Here is a 27,130-nt window from a genome sequence, read left to right as displayed (position 1 = left end):
AAAGCAAGAACTAAGACATAAAACAACCTATAATTAATTACAATGAAGGGTATTTTAGAAGATACGAAAAAATAGGCACAGAATGAACACTTTAATAAATACAACACCTGTACCTACATAAAACATAATTAGTTAAAATTTTTTCTTTTAATATACACCAATCCTCCCAACTCCCCACCTCCTACAACACAACTAACATGCCACAAACACTCCAGCGAAATAGGAACCTCATTTCACAACTGATAGCCGTGAAAATCTCTTTTAATAAATGTGTGGTATAGAAAAGAACCCCTAATTCTTTCTGTCTGAAAGAAGCTCTTGGCCGGGCGCAGTGGCTCATGCCTGTAATCCCAGCACTTTTGGGAGGCCAAGGTGGGTGGATCACCTGAGATTGGGAGTTCAAGACCAGCCTGACCAACATGGAGAAACCCCATCTCTACTAAAAATACAAAATTAGCCAGACATGGTGGCACATGCCTGTAATCCCAGATACTCTGGAGGCTGAGGCAGGAGAATCGCCTGAACCTAGGAGGCGGAGGTTGCGGTGAGCCGAGATCGTGCCATTGCACTCCACCTGGGGCAATGAGAGTGAAACTCCATCTCAAAAAAAAATTTTTTTAAAAAAGCTCTTACAAAGTTATACTCAAAGAAACTAAACACTGAAAAATAACACAAAATATTCCTTAAAACAACTTTTAGGCCAGGTGCAGTAGTTCACACCTGTAATCCCAGCACTTTGGGAGGGTGAGGTAGGAGGATCCCTTGAGCCCAGGAGTTTGAGATCAGCCTGGACAACATAGGGAAACCCCATCTCTACAAAAAAAAAAAATTTTATATCAGTCGACATGGTAGTGTGTACCTGTGATCCCAACTACTCAGGAGGCTGAGGTGTGAGGGTTGCTTGAGCCCAGGAATTTGAGGCTGCATGCAGTGGGGCATGATTGTACCTGCACTACAGCCTGGGTGAGACAGCGAGATACTGTCTCAAAAACAAAAAACAAAAAACTTTCACAGCAAATTTGTGGCTAGGTCCTGGAAACAAAGGACAATGCTACCTTTACACTATTGTTTACTAAAGTGTGGTTTTTACTCTCCATGAAAAATATGTGGCCATAAAAATAGTATGTATGGAATTCTAAATTAATTAAAAATAAGAATTAAAAATTTCAGTGCAAATTTCAAGGTAAAAAGTCCACCTCATATATATGGATTTAAAAGAAAAATCTGGCGAGGTGCAGTGGTTCATTCCTGTAATCCCAGCATTTTAGGAGGCTGAGGTGGAGAGGACTACTTGAGGCCAGGAGTTTAAGACCAACCTGGGCAACACGGTGAGACCTCATCTGTAGAAATAAAAAATAAAAGAACATTTTCCTGTTGTAACCTTCCTTTTACTTAAACAAAACACAGAACTGAAAGAAAATGAAAAGAAAACAAGACAACGAAATGTTACTAAGATATTAAACAAGAACATCCAGATAAAGAACAAACCAAGATGCCAGGCGCAGTGGCTCATGCCTGCAATCCCAGCACTTCAGGAGGCCAAGGTGGGAGGATCACCCGAGGCTAGGAGTTCGAGACCAGCCTGGCCAACATGGTGAGACCTCGTCTCTATTAAAAACACAAAAATTGGCTGGGCATGGTGGCACGCGCCTGTAGTCCCAGCTACTCAGGAGGCTGAGGCAGGACAATCACCTGAATCCAGGAGGCGGAGGTTGTAGTGACCCGAGATTGCACCACTGCACTCCAGCCTGGGCAACAGAGTAAGACTCCATCTCAAAAAAAAAAAGAACAAACCACGTAAGTAAAAGAATATCCACTCTATCTACTATAAGGTTCACTATTTACTATAAAGGAACTGTGAAACTATACAGTTAACTAAAAAGATGAAACTAAAAAAAATAAAAGCTGAAAGCTAAAAATCTAAGAATTCAAACCATAAGAATACTTTTTTAAAGTCCTTATCTTTCCAAACTGGGGATGAGATGAGGTTAATAGGATCTTAGGGTGCTGGAAAACAAAGACTATGGAAAAAGAATTTTAACCCCTTTCCCCCAAAAAAGAATTTGACCCAGTGATTAAGGTGGCATATGATAGAGTGTATATTCCAATCTACTGGGTTCTATGGATATTCTTTGGTTAATGACATAACATATCCACTGTGATGGTTAATCTTAGGTATCAACTTGACTGTGTTGAGAGATCCCTAGGTGGCTGGTGAAGCATTGCTTCTGGGTGTACCTGTGAGGGTGTTTCCAGAGGAGACTGACAGGTAAGTCGGGGAGTGAGAGGGACTATTGCCCTCAATGTGAGCAGGCACTATCCCATTGGCTAGGGGCCTGAATGGAAAAACCCCGTAGAAGAAGGGTGCATTCTCTGTCTCTTCCAGAATGGGATTCCCTCCTCCTCCTGCCCTTGAACATCAGAACTCCACGATCTTCAGCCTTTGAACTCTGAGATTTGCACCAGTAGCCTCTTGGGGCTCTCAGGCCTTCAGCCTTGGACTGAAAGTTACACCACTGGCTTCCTTGGTTCTTGAGCATCTCAACTTGGGCTGAGCCACGACTGAGCTTCTCTGGTTCTCCGACTTGCAGACGGGCTATTGTGGGACTTTTCGGCCTCCATAATCACAGGAGCCAATTCTCCTACTAAATCCTCTCTCATGTATCTATATAAATATATATTCTGTAGGTTCTGTCTCTCTAGAGAACCCTAATATATCCAGAGTCAAGGCATCTCTTTGAACTAGGGCATTCACATAATTTCCACAGTATAAGACAAATACAGATATGTGCTCGTGCTACTGGAATTCAACATCGTATATGAATAGCTTTTAATTAAACTTATGAAGGCATTATAAACTGTACAGTTATCAAAAATCAATTTTACATACTTTGTATCATGCAACGTATTTTTGACAGAGTGATCTCAGTTTCTTTACACAAAAATTAATTAGTTGATTTTCATGATATAAGAAGCTTCCACATTCTAGCCTGGGCAACATGGCAAAACCCCATTTCTACAAAGAATACAAAAATTAAATGGGCATGGTGGCACGTGCCTGTAGTCCCAGCTACTCAGGAAGGTGAGGTAGGAGGATCACTTGAGCCTTGGAGGTTGAAGTTGTAGTGAGATGAAATCATGCCACTGCACTCCAGCCCGGTGACAGAGTGAAACTGTCTCAAAAAAATATGTAAAAAGAAAAAAAAGAAAAAGAAAAGAAAAGAAGCTTCCACAGTTAAGAGTGCAATGTAGTAAGGAGAAATGTACAAAAGTATTCAAATATCAGTAAGTTTATAATCAAGTTGGAGGGACACTATCACATAAAACCAAGCTTTCTTAAATACTTCAGTTCAAATTTTAAACATAAACAATAATATATACCAGCAAATACAGAGAAGCATTCAAACTAAAGTTATTTTTCAAGATACAGACCCCTAAGAAGTTTTATCCTTATCTTAATCAGGTTACCAATGAAAATACTTTGCAACTCTTATTTTGTTTCCAAACTAGTTTACAAATCACACAAGGAAATCTGCCTTATTACATTGAGCTCATTTTGGACCCCAAACAGTATTACCCAGATGAGAAATCACATATCCAGACCTGAAAACATACTCCTGGTTGCTCCTCAAAATCAAATCCATCCTGAAAGAAGGAAGATTTTCCCCCTACGGAAATTCCAAAGAATATCTCATACTCTGGAAGCAACCCCTAAAGAATTCCTGATATTTTAAGAAAAGGCAAGACTTCCGCTTCCAGAAAAGGTGAAGTAACGAGAGCAATATTTATCCTCATATCTGAAACAACTAAGAAACTGGATGAAATATATAAAACATTTTTTAAGATACTGGCCACAGGCAGCACGGGACAGTGATGTGATCCCTGAGACACGGCAAACGAAGAAGGTGGCCTATGATTGGCCTAGCTTGCTGCCTAGGGAGTTTCCCAGTCACAGAACAGGGAGGGAAACCCAGGGGGAACTCAGAGAAATACCTTTACTTGAGGAGCCGGAGCTAGAGCCTGAAAAGGCCAAGGAATCAGAATTTGCAGTGTACAGTAGTACCAAGAAAGAAAAGAGCTGCACAGAGAAAGATCTCCAGAGATCTGTAAGAGACCCTCTGAGTATTCAGCTGAGTTCAAAAACAGCACGTTTATGTGAGAAAACTGCCCTAAGCTGGTGAAATAACTACCCAAAATGATTAGAAGAAACAATCCTTGGAACTCACATGGGGCCAGGAATTGTGCCTAATCTCACCAGACAGAGTAAAAACCATCATTCATGGGGCACTAAGTAGAAGACTCAGAAGATTCAGTTGCTTCAGTAGTGAAGAACACTAATCCAAAGTACTGTTCTGCTTCCATCTAACAGAGCTTAAAAGCAACACCCAAATGGATCAAAGAGCGTCGATCCAGAACAAAGCTCAATAATATTTACAGAGATACACAAAGATCCACCATCCAATAATATAAAACTTACAATGTTTAGCATCCAATAAAAATCACCAGACATGAACTGTATGCCAACAAATTAGAAAACCTAGATGAAATAGACAAATTCCTAGAAAGACACAAACTACCAAAACTGACTTTGTAAGAAACAGAAAATCTGAATAGGCCTATAATAAGCTAAATTCATAATAATAAAAAAAAATCCTATAAAGCAAAGCCCAGTGCCAGGAGAGGTGGCTGTAGTTCTAACGATTTGGGAGCACAAGGTGGGAGGGTTGCTTGACGCCAGGAGTTCAAGACCAGCCTGGGCAAAATAGCAAAACCCCACCTCCACAAAAACAAAATAATTAGCTGGGTGTGGTGGTACACACCTGTAGTCTTAGCTACTCAGAAGGCTGAGGCAGGACGATCACTTGAACCTAGGAGATCAAGGTTACAGTGGGCTAAGATCCATAAGATCCACTCCAGCCTAGGCAACAAAGCTCACTGGGGAATTCTATCAAATATTTAAAGAAAAATTAATATCAATTATTTACAAACCCTCCCTCCACCCCCACCCTCCAAAAACAAAGGGAACACTTCCCAATTCATTCTATGAGACCAGTATTACCCTGACTAGAAAAAGACACCATAAGAAAACACACACACACACACAAACAATACTATAGACCATTATGTCTTATGAACATAGATGTGAAAATTCTTAATAAAATATACTAGCAAGTCAAATATAGCAATCTATAAAAAAGGATTATAGGCTAGGTGCAGTGGCTCACGCCTGTAATCCCAGCACTTTGGAAGGCCAAGGTGGGCAGATCACCTGAGGTCAGGAGTTCAAGACCAGCCTGGCCAACATGGTGAAACCCTGTCTCTACTAAAAATACAAAAATTAGTCAGGTGTGGTGGCACATGCCTATAAATCCAGCTACGTGGGAGGCTGAGGCAGGAGAATTGCTTGAACCCAGGAGCCAGAGGTTGCAGTGAGCCGAGATCGTGCCACTACACTCCCGCCTGGCGACAGAATGAGACCCTGTCTCAAAAAGAAAAAAAAAAAAAAAAAAAAAAAGGATTATATACCATGACCATGTGGGATTTATCCCAGGAATGCAAAGTTAGTTTAATATACAAAAATCAATGTAATATACCACATCAGTAGAATAAATAACAAAAACTACAATGATCATCTCAATAGAAGCAGCAAAAGCATTTAACAAAAGTCAATACCCTTTCTTAATAAAAATGCACAGAAAACTAGGAGTAAAAAGGAACTTCCTTAACCCAATAAAGGCCATCTTAAAAAAAAAAATCAGCTAACATCATACTTAGTGGCAAATGACTGAAGATCATAGTGGTCCCCCTGAGACCAAAAACAAGATAAATATCCAGGCTTGCCACTTTTGGCCAACATTGTACTGGAGGACAATTAGGCAGAAAATGAAACAAAGAGCATCTAGACTTAAAAGGAAGAATTTAAACTATCCCTATTTGCAGATGACATGATCCTGTATAAAGAAAATCCTAAGGAATCCAATGAAAAACTATCACAACTAATAAATGAGTTCAGCAAGTTTGCAGGATACAAGATTTATGTATTAAAATCCATTGTATTTCTACATATTAGCAGTGAACAAACCAAAAATAAAATTGTGAAAACAATTACATGTAAACTAACATTGGGCTGGGTGCGGTGGCTCAGGCCTGTAATCCCAGCACTTTGGGAGGCTGAGGCGGGAGGATCACTTGAGCCCAGGAGTTCAAGACCAGCCTAGGCAACATAGCAAAACCCTGTCTCTACAAAAAATTAAAAAATTAGGCAGGCATGGTGCCATGCAACTCTGGTCCTGGCTACTCAGGAGGTTGAAGTAGAAAGATCACTTGAGCCCAGGAGGTCGAGGCTGCAGTGAGCTGTGATCATGCCACTGCGCTGTAGCCTGGGCGACAGAGTGAGACATTGTCTCAAAAACAAAAACAAAAACAAAAAAAAAAGAAAAAGAAAAAAGAAAAACCTAACATCAAAAAGAATAAACTCTTAGGAATAAATTTAACAGAAGAAGTGCAACACTTATACTCTGAAAACCATAAAACGTTGAAATAAATTAAAAATGATCTAAATAAATGAAAAAGCAGCAAATGTTCATAGAGCAACATTTTGTTTAAATGGCAGTATTTGCCAAATTGATCTGTAAGTTCAGCACAATTTCTATCACAATCTCAACTGACTTCCTTGTAGAAATGGAGAAGCTGATCCTAAAATTCATGCGGAAATTCAAGGGATCCAGAAGTGCCAAAACAATTTTGAAAAAGAACAAAGTTGGAGGACTCAAACTCCCTAATCTCAAAACGTAATACAAAACTACAATAATCAGTGTATTGTGGTAACAGCATAAAGACAGACATATAGATCAATGGAATAGAATTGAGAATCTAGAAATAAACCCTCAATTACAGCCAATTTCACAAGAAAGTTGCCAAGATAATTAAATGAATTAAAAGAATGGTCTTTTCAACAAATAGGGCTGGAAAAACTATACATCCTCATGCAAAAGAATTAAGTTAGACTCCTCCCCTACACCATACACAAAAATTTACTCAAAATAGATCAGAGATGTAAATTTAAGAGTTAAAACTATAACAATCTTAGAAGAAAATATAGAATTCGATCATTGTGACCTTAGGTTAAGCAAAGTCTACATAGATATGCCAAAAGCACAAATAGCAAAAGAAAAAAAAAGATGAACTGAACTTTATCAAAATTAAAAGTTTAGTGCATCAACCCGCAGATTAGGAGAAAATTTCACAAAACATGTGTCTAAAAAGGGATTTATATCTAGATATATAAAGAAATATTATAATTGAACAATAAGACAAGTAACCCAATTTAAAAATGGGCAAAGGATCTGAATAGATATTTCTCCAACAATGATATACAAATAGCCAATAAGTGCATGAAAACATGCTCAAAATCATTAGCCTTTAGGCAAACGCAAATGAAAATACCATTTCCTACCCGGTAGGATAGCTGACAATAAAAGTGCCAAACAATGAAAAGGATCTGGAGAAACTGGAACCCTCATATACTGCTGGTAGGATTGTAAAATGGTGCAGCCCTTTTTGAAAATAGTCTGGTCGTTCCTCAAATGGTTAATTTAAAACAAAAATAATAATCTATGGCCGGGGCGGTGGCTCACACCTCTAATCCCAGGACTTTGGGAGGCCGAAATGGGCAGATCACTTGAGGTCAGGAGTTTGAGACCAGCCTGGCCAACATGGCGAAATCCCGTTTCAAGTAAAAATACAAAAATCAGCTGGGCAGCTGGGCATGGTGGTAGATGTCTGTAATCTCAGCTACTCAGGAGGCTAAGGCAGGAGAACTGCCTGAACCCAGAAGGCAGAGGTTGCAGTGAGCGCAGATCACGCCACTGCACTCCAGCCTGGGCAACAGGGTGAGACTCTATCTCAAAAAATAAATAAATAAAGTAAAATTTGAAAAATAACATATTGTGGGATTTATAACTTATGTATAAGTAAAATGCATAACAATAATACAAAACCTGGGAGGGGTGAAATGGAGACATACAGTTGTAAAGTTTTCTTTTTATTTTTGAGACAGAGTTTTGCTGTGTTGCCCAGGCTGGAGCGTAATGGCACGATCTCGGGTCACTGCAACCTCCGCCTCCCAGATTCAAGCGATTTTCCTGCCTCAGCCTCCCAAGTAGCTTGGATTACAGGCGCCCACCACCACGCCCAGCTAATTTTTGTATTTTTAGTAGAGACAAGGTTTCACCATGTTGGCTAGGCTGGTCTCGAACTCCTGACGTCAGATGATCCACCCACCTTGGCCTCCCAAAGTGCTGGGATTACAGGCGTGAGCCACCGTGCCCAGCCTAATTGTAAAGTTCTTATAACGAAAGTGATACTATACTATTTGAAGATAGACTGTGGTATGTAAAAGATGCACATTATAAATCACTAAAATAATACACAAAGAAATACAGCTAATTAACCAAAAAAGAAGATAAAATGAAATTTAAAAATACTTAGGGAAAAGGAAGGCAGAAAAAGAAGAAAAATAAATAATATATGGAACTAATGGAAAACAAGTAGCAAGATAGTAAGTTTAAGCCACACCGTATCAATATCACATTAAATGGCAATGATCTGAACAAAAATTGTAAAATCAAATTATTTTTAAAAAGCAAGACTCAGGCCAGGCGTGGTGGCTTATGCCTATAATCCCAGCACTTTGGGAGGCTTAGGCGGGCAGACCACCTGAGGTCAAGAGTTCAAGACCAGCCTGGCCAACATAGTGAAACCCCGTCTCTACTAAAAACACAAAAATCAGCCAGGCATGGTGGCGGGCACCTATAATCCCAGCTACTCGGGAGGCTGAGGCAGGGAAATTGCTTGAACCCAGGAAGCAGAGGTTGCAGTGAGCCGAAATCGCGCCACTGCAAAAGCAAGACCCAACTATATGCTGCCTACAAGGCTACTTTAAAAACAAAGAAACAAATTTTAAAATGGGAGAAAAATATACCAGGCTAACGTTAATTAAAAGAAAGCTGGAGTGGCTATAGTAATATTAGAAAAAGTAAATTTCAATGCAAAAAAAGTTACCAAAAATAAAGAGGTTCATTTAATATGGCCAGAGAGTATAATTCATCAAGAGGTCATTACAGTTCTAAATATTTATGCACCTTACAACAAAATACATGAAGTCAAAACATAGAACTGTAAGGAGAAATGGGTAGGTCCATAATTGTAGTCGGAAATCTCAGTACCCTTCCTCAATAATTGATAGAGCAAGTAGACAGCAAACTAGTAAAGATATAGAAAACTTGAACAACACTACCAACCGACTTGACCTAATTGACATTTATAAAATATTAAATCCAGGCCAAGCACAGAGGCTCACACCTGCAATACCAGCACTTTGGAAGGCCGAGGCAGGTGGATCACCTGAGATCAGGAGTTCGAGACCAGCCTGGCCAATATGGTGAAACCCCGTCGCTACTAAAAATACAAAAAAAAAAAAAAAAAAAAAAAAATTAGGCAGACGTGGTGGCGCATGCCTGTAATCCCAGCTACTCAGGAGGCCAAGGCTGGAGAATCACTTGAACCTGGAAGACGGAGGTTGCAGTGAGCCGAGATCACGCCATTGCACTCCAGCCTGAGCAACAAGAGCAAAACTCCGTCTCAAATAATAATAATAAATCCAACAACAGCGGACATACATTGCTTTCAAATGCACAAATAATATTTACCTAGATAGACCATATTCTGTACCATAAAACAAATCTCAATACATTTTAAAGGATTCAGTTATACAAAGTGTACCAAAAAGAATTCAAATAGCATAACCAGAGGCTACTATCCTTGGAAAAGTCAGCTTGCAAAAAGGTTGGCTCTTGGGTGGCATCTGGGAATCTAAATTTCAGGACTGTTTCCACCATTCTCTAATTGATAAGGGTGGTTTACTGTGTCAAACTCTACATACCATGCGGTTCATGCAGAACACCTGTTTTCCTACTGGAAGCCTGAAATTTTGGTACATGCTAGGTACCAAACTAGCTCCTGATAAAAACCCTGGATTCCTAGGCTCAGGCAAGCTTTCCTAGTAGACAACACTTCACACACATTGTTACAACTTGTTCCTGGGGGAATTAAGTGTGTCCTGTATGTTCTACTGGGAAAAGACTTTTGGAAGCTTGCACCTGGGCACCTGGTTTCTACCAGCACCTTTTCCCTTTTAATTTTGCACTGTATTTTTTCACTGAAATAAATCTTAGTCATGAGTATGACTATATGCTGGGCCCTGTGAGTTCTCCTAAGTAATCACTGAACCTAGGCATAGTCTTGGGGACCCTAGAAACACAAAGTCTATTCTTTGGTACAATAAAATTAAAGTAGAAATCAATAACAGAAAGATATGTAGAAACTTCCAAGTATTTGGAAATCAAATAACACTTCTAAATAATCCATAGGTTGGCTGGCCATGGTGGCTCATGCCCGTAATCCTAGCACTTTGGGAGACTAAGGTGGGTCAACATGGCGAAACCCTATCGCTAATAAATTTATAAAAATTAGCCGGGTGCGGTGGCACACACCTGAACTCAGGAAGTGAAGGTTGCAGTGAGTGGAGATCGTGCCACTGCACCTTAGCCTGGGCAACAGAGTGAGACTTTTTGTCAAAAAAAAAAAAAAAAAAAAAAAAAAAAGTCATGTGCATTTTTTATGTTAAAACTTTTTTTGTTAAATAAAAAAAAAAAAAAAAAGAAAAAAAAAATGATGGCCAGGCACAGTGGCTCACGCCTGTAATCCCAGCACTTTTGGGAGGTCGAGGCGGGTGGATCACATGAGGCCAGGAGTTTGAGACCAGCCTGGCCAACACAGTGAAACCCCGTCCCATCTCTACTAAAAATACAAAACTTAGCTGGGCATGGTGGTGTGTGCCTGTAGTACCAGCTACTCAGGAGGCTGAGGCAGGAGAATCGCTTGAACCTGGGAGGCGGAGGTTGCAGTGAGTCGAGACTGCGCCACTGCACTCCAGCCTGGCGACAGAGCGAGACTCTGTCTCAGAAAAAAAAAAAAAAACTCCATCATGACCAATGGGGCTTATCCCAGGAATCCAGGGTTGTTTAATGTTCAAAAGTCAGTCAAAATAATTCACCATGTTAACAAACTAAAAAAGAAAAAACATATTTTAATATATTTTAAAAAGCACATCCAATGAAACAATCTCCATTCCTGATTAAAAACTCTCAGTAAACTAGAATTAAAAAAGAAATTCTGAAACCTGATAAAGTGCAACTATGAAAAAGCACAGATCATACCACAGTTAGTGATACAAGACTAAATACTTTCTCCCTAAGACACAGGAGAAAAGCAAGAACGCCCACTCATATCACTTCTGTTCAGCATGGTACTCGAAGTACTAGCCAGGACATTAAGGTATGAATTAGAACTCAAAGACTGGAAAGTAAAATTATCTTTCTTTGTAAATGATATATTTGTTTAAAAAAAACACCAAAATCTATAAAAATGCCATTAGAACTAATGAATGCAATTAGCAAGTCTACTTAATTCATTATCGTCACAATCGTATCAGTAAGAACAAACTATATCCAAATGAAGGGGGCGTTACTTAAGAAAGGCTTTCAGGAAGACAAAGTTCCGAGAAGGCATTTTGAGAGTAAGGGGGACAATGAATTGGCAGCCAGAAGCAGGGAGAAAATTTTACGTAAGTCAAACCTTTATAGAGCATGGAGACAAAAAGAGAGAAAATAATATGGAAAACGGAGAAAAGATTGTACAGAAGGCAAAGATTCAAAAGAAAGAAATGGCAGTTGATAAACGGGAGCAGTAAACGAACTTGACTGGAACAAAGGTGTTTGGATTTCACACAGTAAGGACAGGTTGCTAAAGAAAGGAAAAGAAAATAGTACGTAGGAAATGTTTTCTGGGGAGAAACTAGAAACAGGACAACTGACTAGAGAGCTATTTAAATAACCCAGAAATAGACCAAGGATGATTTAGATTCAGGATGGTGGCATGAACATAAAAATGAGAAGGTCAAAGTCCAAAGCCACAGAGGAAAGAAAAACTAAAGGATATGGCAATGTTTCCAGATTCAATGTGTCAGGATTTCAAGATTCAAGTACTGGGCAGGTGGGCTGCCAGCTACAGGGGATCCAACAACATCACACCTATCCAGACGGAGGTGAAGCAGGGGCCCCTCTCCAGCCTCCAGTTACCTTTCTGAAAAGCACCCTGAATGATAAGCCCAAGGTCTGAAAAATAGGAGGTTAAAGCAAAGCAAGAGAAAATGACATTAAATACACATTTTTCAGTACAGTCAGTGAGTCTAGAGACTGTCTGCTTCCAAAGCTAACGTGCTGCATCGGTTGAGTCCCGGCTCTGGCCAGTTCAGGAAGCACAGGGTGGCGCCACAACGTGCTGAGGCCAAGTCACAAGTTTTCCGGGACAGGTAGAGGGCCCCCTTTTTAAAGTTTTCAAACCATCCCTTACTGGCTTGAAATGTGATGTCTTTTACATCTTCATTCATTCTTCTTGTCTTTGTGATTTCTACCAAGAGCCTTTTTTACCATTTATGTTTTGTTTTTGTTTTTTTGGTGTTGTAAAAGTAGTATTTTCCCCTCTGAGCCTTTCGGCTACATACTGGGGTGTGGGGTATAAAAAGATCTCCTCTTTCTAGAGTAGTCCACAGACCCACCTGCATGGTTTAAGCTGGAATCAGTAAGTATTGTGGCCTTTTGTTTAAGGCAATTAAGCCAAACTGCAAGATAAAACACTGTAAATTTTAAACATATTGGTGTAAAAATATAAAACTTGTATAGTAAAAAGAAGGTTGACAAAATTGACTAAAGAGTAGACGGTGAAAGATTAATTTAAAATCTGTTGTCCATGGTACATCTAACAGGAAAGAGTCTTTATTTAGAAGGTCCATAGAGATAACATCTGAGTAAAACCTCTCCTCAGGAAAAGGATATTACTGAGCATGAGACACCATCAGCAGGATTTTCACAGGAGGAAGACATTTAGCTCCTCAGAGAGCAGCCGTTTCATCTTTTACTTTGGATTGCCTTCCTCCACATCAGAATCTTGTACCCAGCAAGTACCCAAGACATTTCTCTTGATATGCTGACCAGGGGGTCTCCAGGTTAGAAAGCCTGGTCCACTTCCAGTTTTTGAGGCTTGAGATAGATATATATATATTTTTAAATAAAGACATGCCAAAACAGCATTATGAAAATTCTGGGCCGGGCGGGGTGGCTCACGCCTGTAATCCCAGCACTTTGCGAGGCTGCAGATCACCTGAGGTCGGGAGTTCGGGACCAGCCTGACCAACATGGAGAAACCCCCGTCTCTACTAAAAATACAAAATTAGCCGGGCGTGGTGGCACATGCCTGTAATCCCAGCTACTCGGCAGGCTGAGGCAGGAGAATCACTTGAACCCAGGAAGCGGAGGTTGCGGTGAGCCAAGATGGCACCACTGTACTCCAGCCTGGGCAACAAGAGTGAAACTCTGTCTCAAAAAAAAAATCTGGCATATTTTTAATGTACACATTTAATAAATCAACACCTTTAGGAAAAGAATTCAATGTAACCGTACTATTCACAAGGTAAGAGGATTAATAAACATGTTCCCTTGTCATAAACCACAGATAGTGTTGCCTAGTAACAAGTTTAAAGGTATAATCAGTATCATCTTTCAATCCTGTGACTTTATCTCGACTGTTTACACCTACTATGTGCAAACCATTCTAGTGGGTGCCATGACAAAACAAAGTAGCATAAACTCATTTTGAGCTCAAGGTATCCAAGATGAGAACCCATGACTTCTTCTTACTCTGCTGAGATACCACAAGGAACTTCCAATGAGTATAGTCTACCTGTGCCCATGGGAGAAATCTGGTGGCCTTGCCCCATCAAATCTGCTACCATCTCCATTCAAACAGCTTCCATTTGTCTTTCTCCCCTGGGTCCTTCCTGTATATCTTTTAATAGATTATAGATTTTTTTTTTTTTTTTTTTTTTTTTTGAGACAGGGTGTTACTCTGTCTCTCAGGCTGGAGTACAGTGATGCAATCCTAGCTCACTGCAGCCTCCAATTCCTGGGCTCATGTAATCCTCCTGCCTCAGCCTCTTGAGTAGCTAGGATTACAGGCATGTGCCATCATGCTCAGTTAATGTTTAAAACATTTTTTGTAGAGATGGGGTCTCACTATGTTGCTCAAGCTGGTCTCGAACTCCTGGCCTCAAGTGATCCTCTTACTCTGGCTTCCCAAAGTGCTGGGATTACAGGCATGAGCCACTGCACCCAGCCTGATTTTCTATCTTACTTAAAGGTGTTGCCTTCTCAACCTCGTCCTGCTTCCATTTTTCTCCGTCCTTTCTCTTCCAAACATCTTAAACTAAACTGCACTCATTACTACCATTCTCCCTATCATCACTCACTCCTTAGCCCTTTGTTATGAAGATCAAATACATACACAGAACTTGCAGAAATCGGCATTATCATAAGTCAATTAACATCTTGTGAGTGTAATCAGCACCACCAGAGCATAATCACTTCTTCCCATTTGAAAAATATCAAGCTCTGAATATGCAAAGCTGAGAAACATTAGTTTAGCCAACAAGGTATGGACATCCTGCAACTGAAAGCAACTTAGCGGAAATAGAATGGAAGATGGCTAGAGATGGGGTGGATGGGGAAAGGAGACACTACTTAAAGAGTAACAGGGAGAGAAAAATGGATAGGGGGAGACAGAAAAGGAAAGAGATATTGAAAACAAATAGGAGTAAATGAAGGAAAATGGACTACATTTTTATCCAGTTAATCTCCCTTTTTCAAATCTGGTTGAGAATTAAATTAGATTAATGTTAGCTCAGTGAACCACTTGTAGACTTGGAGATATGTAAAGACCTTCAACCTGTAGCAACTGTCTTTCCCAGAACATATACCAGAGACCCTTCTGGGTAGTCCTCTTTTCTGATTTCCTCCCTTTCACTGGTTCAGTGTCTGATCCATTTGAGATGGTATCAGCACCCACCTCAGGTGATCTAGAAGTCACTTCCTTTACACTCTCTGCTCCTACAGATAAGCTTAAATGAGTCACCACTTTCTAATTCCACCTAACATCATTTGCACGGTTATAGGTACACCACTGAAGCAAGTATATTAACTAGAAGTGACAAGTGCCGTTGTGGTTTATGATTATCTTCTCTGAATGGTACTCTATGCCTTTATGAATTCAAACATACAGAGTCAAATCATTATTCTAAGGTCATTTCCGGTCCTAAACTGCAGTGGAGTGTAAGAGGCTGAGTCTGACATAACACGGTTCAACTGTAAGTCAGCTGTCAGCCCTGTACCCTAATGCCAGCCTTGTGAAGCATACCGCTGTGCCGGTCATCTTCTCCACATACTAAAAATGCTCCCTCGTGCCTCTGCACAGGCTGTTCTCTCTGCCTGAAATGCCCTTTTCCTCCACAACTTAGTGCGAGTGTCACCTTCCCTGGGAAGGCTTTCTCAACCTCCCCATCGTGTTGATGACCTTCCTTTTCATCCCCGCCGTACCCCTTGTACTATTACAGCACTTATTACACTAAATGGCTCTCATCTGTGTCCACATCTGTCTCACCCACCTGGCTGTGCATTCCTTGGGAACAAAGATCTCCTTTCGCTCCACCTCTGTAGTCCTGGCTCCTAGCACAGCATTCAGCCTGTCTATGCATTCAAATGTTTAGTCAGAGTGTCATCATGTCAAGCCCAAGCATAATTTCTTTTCTTTTTTTGGAGACAGAGTCTTGTTCTGTCACCCAGGCTGGAGCTTAATGGTGCAATCTCAGCTCACTGCAACCTCTGCCTCTCGGGCTCAAGCAATCTTCCTGTATCAGCCTCTCGAGTAGCTGGGACTACTGGCGCGCACTACCACAACCAGATAATTTTTTTTTGTACAGATGGGTTTTACCATGTCACCCAGGCTGGTCTCGAACTCCTGGACTCAAGTCACCTGCCTGCCTTGGCCTCCCAAAGTACTGGCATTACATGCATGAGCCACTGAGCTTTGCCTAAAATGAGGTTTTTTAGAAATTCTATTTTAAATTCTTTCTTAACTTCATTTGAAAAAATATTTATTGATGACCTACTATGTGCAACTCACAGTGCTAGATGTTGGTGACACAAATGTCAATAAAACAAGAGTATTTTTATTCATGTAGCTATTTTCCAGAAGGGGAAATATAATATACAAATTAAATAATTATACAATTGATATCTTCTAATGTGGGGGGGGGGGGTGATTAGGAAGTCATTAAAGAAGAGACACACACACTGAGCTCAGGATTGAAGACGCATCAACTAAGGTTGGGCCTGCGGGCTTCCAGCTGTGGGAATAGCAAGCTCAAGGAAGGGACCTTGGGTAGGGAAGAACACACATTTCAGGAACTTGAAGAGGGTCAGTATGGTGAGAGTACACTCAGCAAGGGGGAAGACAGTAGGAAAAGAGGCAGGGGACGCTGGCAGAAGCTTCACTGGCCAGTTAGTGAAAAAGGCAAGAACAAGAATTCAGGTTCTTATCAGGGTCTTTAGGCCTCACTGACAGTTTTGTTTTTGAGACAGGGTCTCACTCTGTCACCTACACTGGAGTGTGGTGGTACAATCTCGGCTGACTGCAACTTCTGCCCCCAGGCTCAAGCTATCCTCCCACCTCAGCCTCCAGAGTAGCTGGGACTACAGGCAGGTACCACTACGCCCAGCTAATTTTTGTATTTTTTGCAGAGACAGGGTTTTGCTATGTTGCCCAGGCTGGTCTTGAACTCCTGAGCTCAAGATATTTGCCCGCCTCAGCTTCCCAAAGTGCTGGGATTACAGGCGCGAGCCTGTGCACCCAGCCTTATTAACAGTTTTAAGTAGGGGAGAGATATGATCAGATTTACACTTGTTTTTTAAGTAAATGTTTTAAATTAAGAAATATACAGAACAGATCTGTAGTTTTAAAAGATTATTCTCACTACAGTTTCAACAATTCTCTGAAGGAGAGAAGTTCCTACTTGCAAAAGAAAAAACTAAGACTCTGCAAAGCCAAGTAACTTACTTCAAGTTATTTATTTAACAAACGTTTGAGTGTCTACGATATGACAGACACAGTACAGTATGTGCCTAGGGATGCAAAGATGACTACAATAGTCTCACTTAAGAAATTTGCAATCCAGCGGGAGAGACAGATTAAGAAACATGATATAATGTAGTCTATGTCAGAAATGAGTAAAGTCTAAGAGAACAGAGAGAAATTAAATCTTCCTAGGAAGAATTAATCATTTCACCTTTGTGTTAAACGGGTATTTTTCTTTTCCATACTGTAGTTTTTGAATTTTCAATCATTCCTGCGCTTGGCACCCAGTATGCACTCAAGCAAATGTCAGCAATACAAATGAATCCAGGACTTTTGACTCCTAATTCAGAGACTACCCAACTCTGCCCTAATTCTGGAAGACCTGCATTAGTTACAATAATTATGGAACTATTTTGGAGCTCTACTTTTGAAGCTGCTTTTGGAGCCTGTTTATAAACCACAAAGAAAGTCAGTCTCATTAAAACTGTCAAACTTCATTAATGACCCAACCTGAAAATCCATAACAATATCTAAACATAGTTATTTTTTTTTAAAAGAAAATCTCCAAACACATCGAGTGGTATATGTTAAATACCTAAAGCTTTTAGTATGTCAATCGTACCTCAATAAGGTGGTTTGGGGGAAAAAGAAAGCACAAATCGACATTCAGAGGATGGTGAAATGCCCCTATGAAGACAACCAAGCAAATATACCATATACGCCTTGTAATTCATGATCTCTGTACTCAAAGGACTTACATTCCAGTTTCTAACTGGAAAGACAAAGCATAGCACATAAAAAGAATAAAAGAGAATAGAAGGTAACATTTGTTCATTTATTTAAAACATTTACACACTGCCTACTACAGGCCTGGTCAGAAACTGTTCTAGGGATGCAAAGCGGGTAAGATAAATGCCTGCCTTCAAGAAACTCAGTCTTACGGGGAAGTCAACAATACACAGGCCAGGCACGGTGGCTCACGCCTGTAATCCCAGCACTTTGGGAGGCTAAGGCAGGCAGATCGCTTGAGCCTGGGAGATCGAGACCAGCCTGGGCAACATAGTGAGACCTCGTCTCTACAAAACATGAGCCAGGTGTGGAGGTGCATGTCTGTAGTCCCAGCTGTTCAGGAGGCTGAGGTGGGAGGACTGCTTGAGCCCAGGAGATAGTGGTTGCAATGAGCCATGTTTATGCCACTGCACTCCGGCCTGGGTGACAGAGTGAGACCCTGCCTCAAAAAAAAAAAAAAAAAAAAAAAAATAGAGTACACAGCGTTGCTATTAAGCAGGTACACACAAATGAGAACACTGAGGCTGTGTACAGCTGGCATCAATTCTAATTCATCAGACACCAATTCTTATTGGTCCGTGCTTTATCTGTTCTTAAATTTTGTAATATTACCTCTGATTATAATGCAAATTCGTAAATACGATAAGTAATCACTATATGAAAAAAACAATGACACCAAAAAAATTGTTAAAAGTTTTCAGAGAATATGACAAGAACTTAAATTTTAATCTTGGGGTCCTCTTGTGTTTCTTGGCAAGGAAAGTTGGCACATTTGGATAAGGAAGCTGGTTCTAGGTGAGGGGAATAGTAGCCAAAAGGCCAGTGGCTGGAATTACCCAGTTATGGCCCTTCAACTATGTGGAGAGCATGGTTTAGAGTTGTGCTGTCCAACATGGTAGCCACTAGCCACATGTGGCTACTGAGCACTTGAAATATGATTACTCTGAACTGAGATGTATATGAGCGAAAAATACACTCCAGATTTCAAAGGCTTAACTAGAAAAAAAGAATGTAAAGTATCTCATTAATAATTTTTACCAATTACCTATTTAAATGATACTATCTTGGATATACTGGTCAATAAAATGCTATAAAAATCAATTTCACCCCTTTCTACTTTTTTAATGTGGTTACTAGAAAATCTATACATATGTGGCTCATATTTGTGGCTTACATTCTATTTCTATTGGACAGTACTAGTCCAGAAACTTTAAATAACAAGCTAAAGCATTTAAACCCTCTAGGCAATGAAACACCATTGAAGGCTTTCAAACTTTTTTGCCTGTGGTCGATTTGGGAGGGAGCAGGAAACATAAACAAAGCACTGTTTCAGGAAGATCAGTGTGGGGGCAATCTGCAGGGGTGAGACACTGGAGGCAGTTGTCAATGTCAACAGGCTGTAAAATGTCAAAGGGTAAGCAGGCTCAGCTGGAAAGTATACAAGGTCTTTAGAAGCCCTGTGCTGGGTGGAGGGAGGAGGAAGAAATCAAGAGCAGGTTGAAATACGGGAAGAATAACAGCTGCCAGTGCTGACCCCAGCCTGGACAACCAAGGTGCAATGCTTGTGGGACTTAGTGAGCTCAGCACAGTTTAGTTTAGATCTAGTCTGGCTTAGTGATAAGGGCTTCCAGGCAGAGATACAATTCAGAACAGGACTGGTGTCCTCATCAGCAATTTTGGAATCTATCTCACTGTGGCAAGACTTCCAACAGTGAGATCAAGTCCCAGAGGAGACAGTGAGGAGGTAGGCAAGGCTACCAGAAACTACAGGATAGGCTGGGTGCGGTGGCTCACGCCTGTAATCCCAGCACTTTGGGAGGCTGAGGCAGGTGGATCACCTGGTCAGGAGTTCAAGACCAGCCTGGCTAATATGGTGAAACCCCATCTTTACTAAAAATACAAAAATTAGCCAGGTGTGGTGGTGCGCACCTGTAGTCCTAGCTACTCAGGAGGCTGAGGCAGAAGAATTGCTTGAACCCAGGAGGCAGAGGTTGCAGTGAGCCGAGATCGCGCCACTACACTCCAGCCCGGGCAACAGAGCGAGACTCTGTCTCAAAAAAAAAACCAAAAACAAAAAAACTACAGGATGGCAATAAATAACAAAAGCAAAAGCCCAGACTTACAACACAGCCTACAAATATTTACTGGAAGTCTCCTGTATGCCTGACACTTGGCCAGGCTCTGGAGATACAGTGAACAAAACAGACATGGTCCTGAATCATGAATTGTGGTGAGAGCTATGAAAAAATAACAGGAGCTCTGCCAGTCTTAACTGAGGGTGGATGGGGGTAGTGGGACGAGAGCATAAAGGAGGACCTTTCTGAGGTGACAATTTAATCTGAACCTGAAGTTAGCTGGGTGAAAGCTAGTGGGGAGCAGAGCAAGGACAGCCCAAGCCAAGAGAGCGGTGCAGGTGTATACAAAAACAAAAGCCTTAAGGCCGGAAAAGGCTTGGGCAATTTGAGGAACTGAAAGAAGGACCTTGCAGTTAAGATGCTCAGAGAGGAGGGTGGGGTGTAAAAGAAGTGAGAGAAGGTTGGAGAGGCCAGAACACACAGAGCCTCATAGGATAAAAAGTAAAATCCCAAACCGGCCTGAGTGCAATGGGAAGTCATACAAGGGTTTTGACCACAAGGAAATGGTACAATCCTAAAGGGATTCTAAGGGCTCCAACTACCCATGCTCCTCTCAGGTCGCTGTATCCAGGCTGGCTTGGCAGCAAAGGGGCAGCAGCCAGTAGCGTAACTAAGTAGCAGGATTCCAGGTTTGAAATAACAGAGTTTATTATACGGCCCTCCAAATGCTCCAGGGTTGCAAATTTGAGAGGATGATGGCACCACTGAAAAACACTAATAATAACTATAATTAAAAATTATAGAATAATAATAACTAATAGAAACTAACAATAACTAACAGAAACTAATACTAATGGGAGGCATTACTTGACTTTCAACATACTGAGTACGAAGAAGTAGCAAAGAAAGAATGCCAGCCAGGCACGGTGGCTCATGCCTGTAATCTCAGCACTTTGGGAGGCTGAGGTGGGCAGATCACTTCAGGTCAGGAGTTCAAGATCAGCCTGGCCAACATGGTGAAACGCTGTCTCTACTAATAATACAAAAATTAGCCAGATGTGGTGGTGTGCGCCTGCAATCCCAGCTACTTGGGAGGCTAAGGCAGGAGAATCGCTTAAACCCGGAAGGCAGAGGTTGCAGTGAGCCGAAATCACACCACTGCACTCTAGCCTGGGTGACAAAGCGAGACTCCATCTCAAAAACAAAACAAAAAGAATGCCAGCAGGTAAATATGGATTTTGTTTTGGAGTATGGAAGAGAGGGGAGGCTAGCATATACAGAGGTGACAGTTAAGTCTCATAAATAACACTTATGAGGATTAGAAAAAGAGAAAAATAAAACAATAAAAGGAGCTCTTAGTAATTGACCTTAGTGTTTATCTCTGGGATAGAAGTCAGTAAAGGAATGATGCCCCAAAAGGTAAGAAGGAGGACAGTACGATGTTAGAAAAACTTAAGAAAAGGCAGAGTTAAGAAAGCTGACTGGGCACAGTGCCTCATCCGTGTCCTAGCACTTCGGGAGGCTGAGGTGGGGGTTCGAGACCAGCCTGGCCAACATGGTGAAATCCCTAAGGTCGGGAGTTTGAGACCAGCCTGGCGGGTCACTGTGTTAGCCACAATGGTCTCGATCTCTTGACCTCGTGATCCACCCACCTCGGCCTCCCAAAGTGCTGGGATTACAGGGGTTAGCCACCGCGCCCAGCCAGCAGTGTATAAATGTTTTAAATAAATGAACAAATGTTACCTTCTATTCTCTTTGTACTAAAAATACAAAAGTTAGCTGGGCATGGTGGTGCACGTCTATAATCCCAGCTACTTGGGAGGCTGAGGCAGGAGAATCGCTTGAACCCAGTGAAGTTGGGGGGGGGGGGCAGCGGGGCAGAGGTTGTGGTGAGCCGAGATCATGCCACTTCACTCCAGCCTGGGTGACAGAGCGAAACGAAGGAACGAAGGAACGAAGGAACGAAGGAACGAAGGAACGAAGGAACGAAGGAGAAAAGAGAAAGCCGTGATCCAAAGGGATGGGACAAGGGAGTTTTTTTTGGAGTGATGGAACCGTCCTGATCCTGACTGTGTACATTCATGTGTAAACATTCACAGAACTGTAAACACACATAAAAAGTCAATATTACTGTATGTTATTTTTAAAAAAATGTTTAAAGGGATAGGAGTTGTCAAAAAGGATTGGTTGCTGCAGGGAGACAGAAAAGGATGAAACCTGAAAAGAGAGTTTTGGAATTTTTTTTTTTGAGACGGAGCCTCGCTCTGTTGCCCAGGCTGGAGTGCAGTGGTGCGATCTCAGGTCACTGCAGCCTCTGCCTCCTTGGTTCAAGCAATTCTCCTGAGTCAGGCTCCCGAGTAACTGGGACTACAGGCGTGCACCGCCACACCCGGCTAATTTTTTTGTATTTTTAGTAGAGACGGGGTTTCACCATATTGGCCAGGATGGTCTTGATCTCCTGACCTCGTGATCGCCTGCCTTGGCCTCCCAAAAGTGCTGGGATTACAGGCGTGAGCCACCACACCCGGCCAATGTGGGAAATTTACCCACTAGGTAATTGGCAACCTTGGAACAATCTGGCTGCAAAAGTTTAAAGAATGACCGTGTAGTGAATACGTGAAGAAAGAGAAGCAGCCAGCATAGACTGCTCTTTCAGAACTCTGGAAGTGAGAGGAACAGAAGCTCAAACATGATAGTAGAACAGAGAGATCCAGCAAACTGGCGGAATTTTCCAAGACCCCATGAGTTGCTCCATTTAAGTATTTTCTCAAAACGCGCATTTTGCACATAAGCTAGTCATTTTCTTATTGTCCTGTTAAACTGAAACTGCACAATTCAACGACTAACATGAATCCAAAATCTACATTTTGATTCTGCTCCTTAGAATCAAATGTTAGTTAGTCAACTAACATTTTCTGTGTTCCCACTATGTGCTAAGCACTGTGCTGGATAGAAAAATGAATAACGCTTAGTCCTTGGAAGAGCACACAATTTATCACAATACACAATAGCCTGGGACTGGAGCAGAGATCTGCACAAAGGGCTCTGAAAGCCTTGAACTCTGAACTAAAATGTATTTTTACAATCTTTATAAAAATTAAACAGGGAAGAAATAAGATGCACTTTTGCAAAAATGTTATTAATTTCCAAAAGCCAAGAATGAGCTTAATGTAAACCTTTTTTTTTGAGACTGAATTTCGCTCTTGTTTCCCAGATTGGAGGGCAATGGCACAATCTCGGCTCACTGCAACCTCCGCCTCCCGGGTTCACGCGATTCTCCTGCCTCAGTTTCCTGAGTAGCTGGGATTACAGGCACCCACCACCACACCCGGCTAATTTTTTGTATTTTTAGTAGAGACGGGGTTTCACCATGTTGGCCACACTGGTCTCGAACTCCTGACCTCAAGTGATCCACCTGTCTCGGTCTCCCAAAGTGCTGGGATTACAGGCATGAGCCACCGCGCCCAGCCTAATTTAAATTCTTAAGTTAGGTATGGGCAACCTAATCATCAGTGGTATTCTCCCTTTCTATTCCTCTCTACTTTTCAGTGCCCTTTCTCCCTCTGATAATTCAGGAAGGAGGCAAAATGAAACACACGTAGGCTCTTAAACCAGACAGACGTTGAGACTAAACCTATGCCCTTGAACTGCATAGCTGTGTGGCTCTTGGAGATCCCTTTTCTCATTCATAGAATAGTAACGATACCTACCCCACAGGCTTGGGGTAAGAATTAGGGGAAAAAATGTAAAAAGGCTGGCATAGAGTAAGCATACAATAAATGTTAGCTAATATTATTACTGCCATTTCAACAAGTGGTATTGCTCTGACTTTGAAACATTTTTAAGGCCAGGCGCGGTGGCTCACGCCTGTAATCCCAGCACTTTGGGAGGCCAAGGCGGGCGGATTATAAAGTCAGGAGATCGAGACCATCCTGGCTAACATGGTGAAACCCCGTCTCTACTAAAAATACAAAAAAATTAGCCGGGCGTGGTGGCAGGCGCCTGTAGTCCGAGCTACTAGGGAGGCTGAGGCAGGAGAATGGCGTGAACCCAGGAGGCGGAGCTTGCAGTGAGCCAAGATTGTGCCACTGCACTCCAACCTGGGCGACAGCGTGAGACTCTGTCTCAAAAAAAAAAAAAAAAAAAAAAAAAAAAATGTAAGCGCTTCCATTTTAATGAGGGAAATTTTTTTTCAAGGGCATGACATTTATATGTTACCACAGAAAAGCAGCTATGGAATTCCTATCAGAAACCACTCTGCTCAAATAATGGTGTTTGGGATAAGCCCTTAATAATAGTCAAGAACTAAGAAAATATAAAAGTATTATTATCATCATCATCACCACGTCCCACGTGGGACAAGCCAGTCTGATTTGTGTTCTGGATATTGGTGACTGTGCCTTCGTGCAAGTGGGCACTACACAGCCCTCCCACTACCTGCCTACAGCAACGCCGCACGCTGTAGAGACAACGTGCTAAAAGTTCCGCTCTGTAAGAGGCATTTACACAACACTACCCAAAACACATCTGTACTTTCAAAGCCAAGATCACTGATGATTCTCCAAATCAAGAGAAACCTTATACTACTGAAATCTCCCACAGCGAAGAGAGAAGCAACCTCTATTAGTAAACTTTCACAAAATGCTAATGTGTATCATTTCTACACACTTTCTATATATACTTAACTGTTGGTGGGGGCACTAATGTTTTATTCACTGATTCTTGGCTTGTTTTATTCACTATGAAGAAATATCTTTGGCCAATTTTGTATAATTTTGCTTAAATTATAATACAAATGACCAACTTGAAATTCACCATCCTCTCGTTCAATCTCTAGCACTGACGCTAAAAAGTAATAAAACAGCCAAAACACATGAGAAAGCACGAACTTAAAGTCCCAGGCTGGTAACCTGAATTCCAAAGAATTCAGAATAAGCTGGTCCTTAAGGCGCTTGACTAGAGGTGACCGTTACTGGACGTCTTTAGCCACTACAGCGTGTCTCGCTGGATCGAATGTCCAGCCTACAGCCGAATAAACCGGTAGTCTGGAACTGAAGGGCACCGGACCACGGGAAGGTGTAAAAACACTCTCCGTGGCCCCTCGTTTCCTTGTCCAGAGTCTGAGCCGCCTCCCCAAGTGGCCGCACACGCAGGGCCCTGGCGAGGGGTGTGGAAAGCATTCACCCTGTCACGCAGGTCCTGCACACAGGCCGGAACGCTGCGCAGGGACCCGAGGATCCGAGGCCTGCCGCCTCCCTCTGCCACCGCCAGCCAGGGGCGGACGCGCCTCCGCGGGCCGGGAAGGTGTCCCCGCGCCGAGGCCCCCCGGAGACGGGAAGCGAACTCGACTCGGCCGGGCCAGCCCACCCGGAAGCCCTCCCCCAGCTCACACCTGCTGGCGCGTGACGCCCGGAGCCGCGCGCGCGCCCGCCCGTGCTTGCCCGGCCGTTCGGGGAGCCCCGGCCCGCGCGACGGACGTCGCCCCGAGTCCCTCCCCGCCCCTCGACTCAAATCTCGGCGGCGCCCGCTCCCGTGGAGCGCGCGCTCAGCGCCGCCGGCCGCACCAGCCCCGCGCGCGCTCACGCCCCCTCCCCGGCCCGCTCCCCGCCCCACGCGCGCTCCCTCGCGAGGACACGCACACGCCGCGCCTCCGCTCACCGCCCCGGGCCGCGCCGCGCGCCCCCGGGGGCGTCCTCGCCGACCCCCGGCCGCCCCGCTCTGTCCCGGCGGAGCGCGGGGGAGGGGAAGGACGGCGCGGCCGCCGCACCTCACTCACCGCCGAGCCGTGCCGGCTCCGAGTGCGCGGCGTTTCGCTGAGGCGAGGCGCGCAGTCCCCGCTTCTCCGGAGACTATGGAGGAGACGTCGTAGGGGGGACTGAGGGGCGCGGGGGTCACTCCCTCCCGTTTCGCCTTGCAGAAGCACGGGGACCCCAGAAACTAAAAACAAAATAAACAAACTTTCCCCTCCGCATCCCTCCCCCAAAACCACAACACAAACACTCGGGGGCCCGCCCAGAGCCCCACTCCATTGGCCGCAGGGAGGATGCTTCCGGCTCTCACTGGCTGGCTTTTGTGCCCGTCAAGCTGTCGTTCCGCCCCTCCAATTCCTCGTTGCTGCCTTCGCCCCTCATTGGTTAAGTGCTTCCCGTTTAACGAGCTAGGAGTGGCTGAGCTGCCTGAGCCAATCATGCGGGGACACACCCCCTCAGCATCCCAGAGGCCGCTTCCTCGGTCGAGGACCCAGAGAGACTCAGGGGAAACTAGAGCATGATGGCGGCCGAGGTCGCTTGGCGCAACCATCGTCTTTTTTCTTTATTTTTAGCTCATTAGTGCCTTGCCTCGGCGCTGTTTCCCTAACCTCCTCTCTCCATCCAGTACTGCCCTATAACGGAATCTATACGTGCCGGCTCCTTGATTTATTCCCTCCGAAGTGCTGAGTGTGGGCTGGTTGTGCGTCATTGGACTGTCAGGATGTCACTCCCCAGTCAAATCTTCAAGCTATTGGTGGAACAGCAGGAAAGCCTGTCCAGCAACAAGGGCTAACACCATTGGTTTGACTGCACTGTGTTATTTCCTGGCACCTTATTGGGCAAATAGGTGCGTCAGATCCGGATTCGCTCTGCTACGGTTAATTGTTTACTGGGGATTTGGGGTCAACTCTGGTTGTTTGCCCAGTAGTTGACGATAATAGTGACTCCCATGCCTATTTTGTGCCAAGAATTGGGCTGCTTTCTTCACAAACATTATCTGGTTAAACCTGGGAGTGATGCAGTATCCAGTTTTTATAGATGGGGAATTAAGGCTGGCGAGAGCTTAGAAAACTTGCCCAAGGTCATCCAGATACAAAGTCATTGGTGGGCCTGGAATCTGGTCCTGGGTCAAACTGCAGAGACTTCACTCTTTTTATTATGCTTTAGTGCCTCCACCTTAGACGATGTACTTGTCAGCCAACCCAGCATCTTAAAAACGTTTCACTTGGAACTCAAAAAAGTCTTCAGTCAGTTTCTGGAAGTGACTTTGTTGGGGACTTACTATGAGAGGTTGTCATTGCCTCCACCACATCTTTCTCCCCAGGACCCATTCCTCTCCCCTTTAAGTTAAGGTAGACATTTCTGCCATCCTTTTATGTGAAGCCTGCCCGCCACTCGCAAACCCTGACCAACCATCTACAACTCATTCTT

The 27,130-nt window shown here is 43.0% G+C and overlaps 1 protein-coding gene across 3 annotated transcripts in view; it reads right to left on the bottom strand.

Annotated features, from left to right (window-relative positions):
• Positions 1-26,359, bottom strand: part of TNRC6B (trinucleotide repeat containing adaptor 6B) — a 285,267-nt gene extending 258,908 nt beyond the window's left edge. For all 3 annotated transcript variants that reach the window (XM_054469560.2, XM_054469563.2, XM_054469565.2), the window contains exon 1: positions 25,726-26,359. The gene's annotated coding sequence lies outside the window, so the exon portion shown is untranslated. The remainder of the gene's footprint in view (positions 1-25,725) is intronic.
• Between the last annotated feature and the right edge of the window lie 771 nt (positions 26,360-27,130).

Source organism: Pongo pygmaeus, chromosome 23 (genome assembly GCF_028885625.2).
Source record: "Pongo pygmaeus isolate AG05252 chromosome 23, NHGRI_mPonPyg2-v2.0_pri, whole genome shotgun sequence".
NCBI lineage: Eukaryota > Metazoa > Chordata > Mammalia > Primates > Hominidae > Pongo > Pongo pygmaeus.
This window is presented reverse-complemented; position numbering and strand designations above follow the sequence as displayed.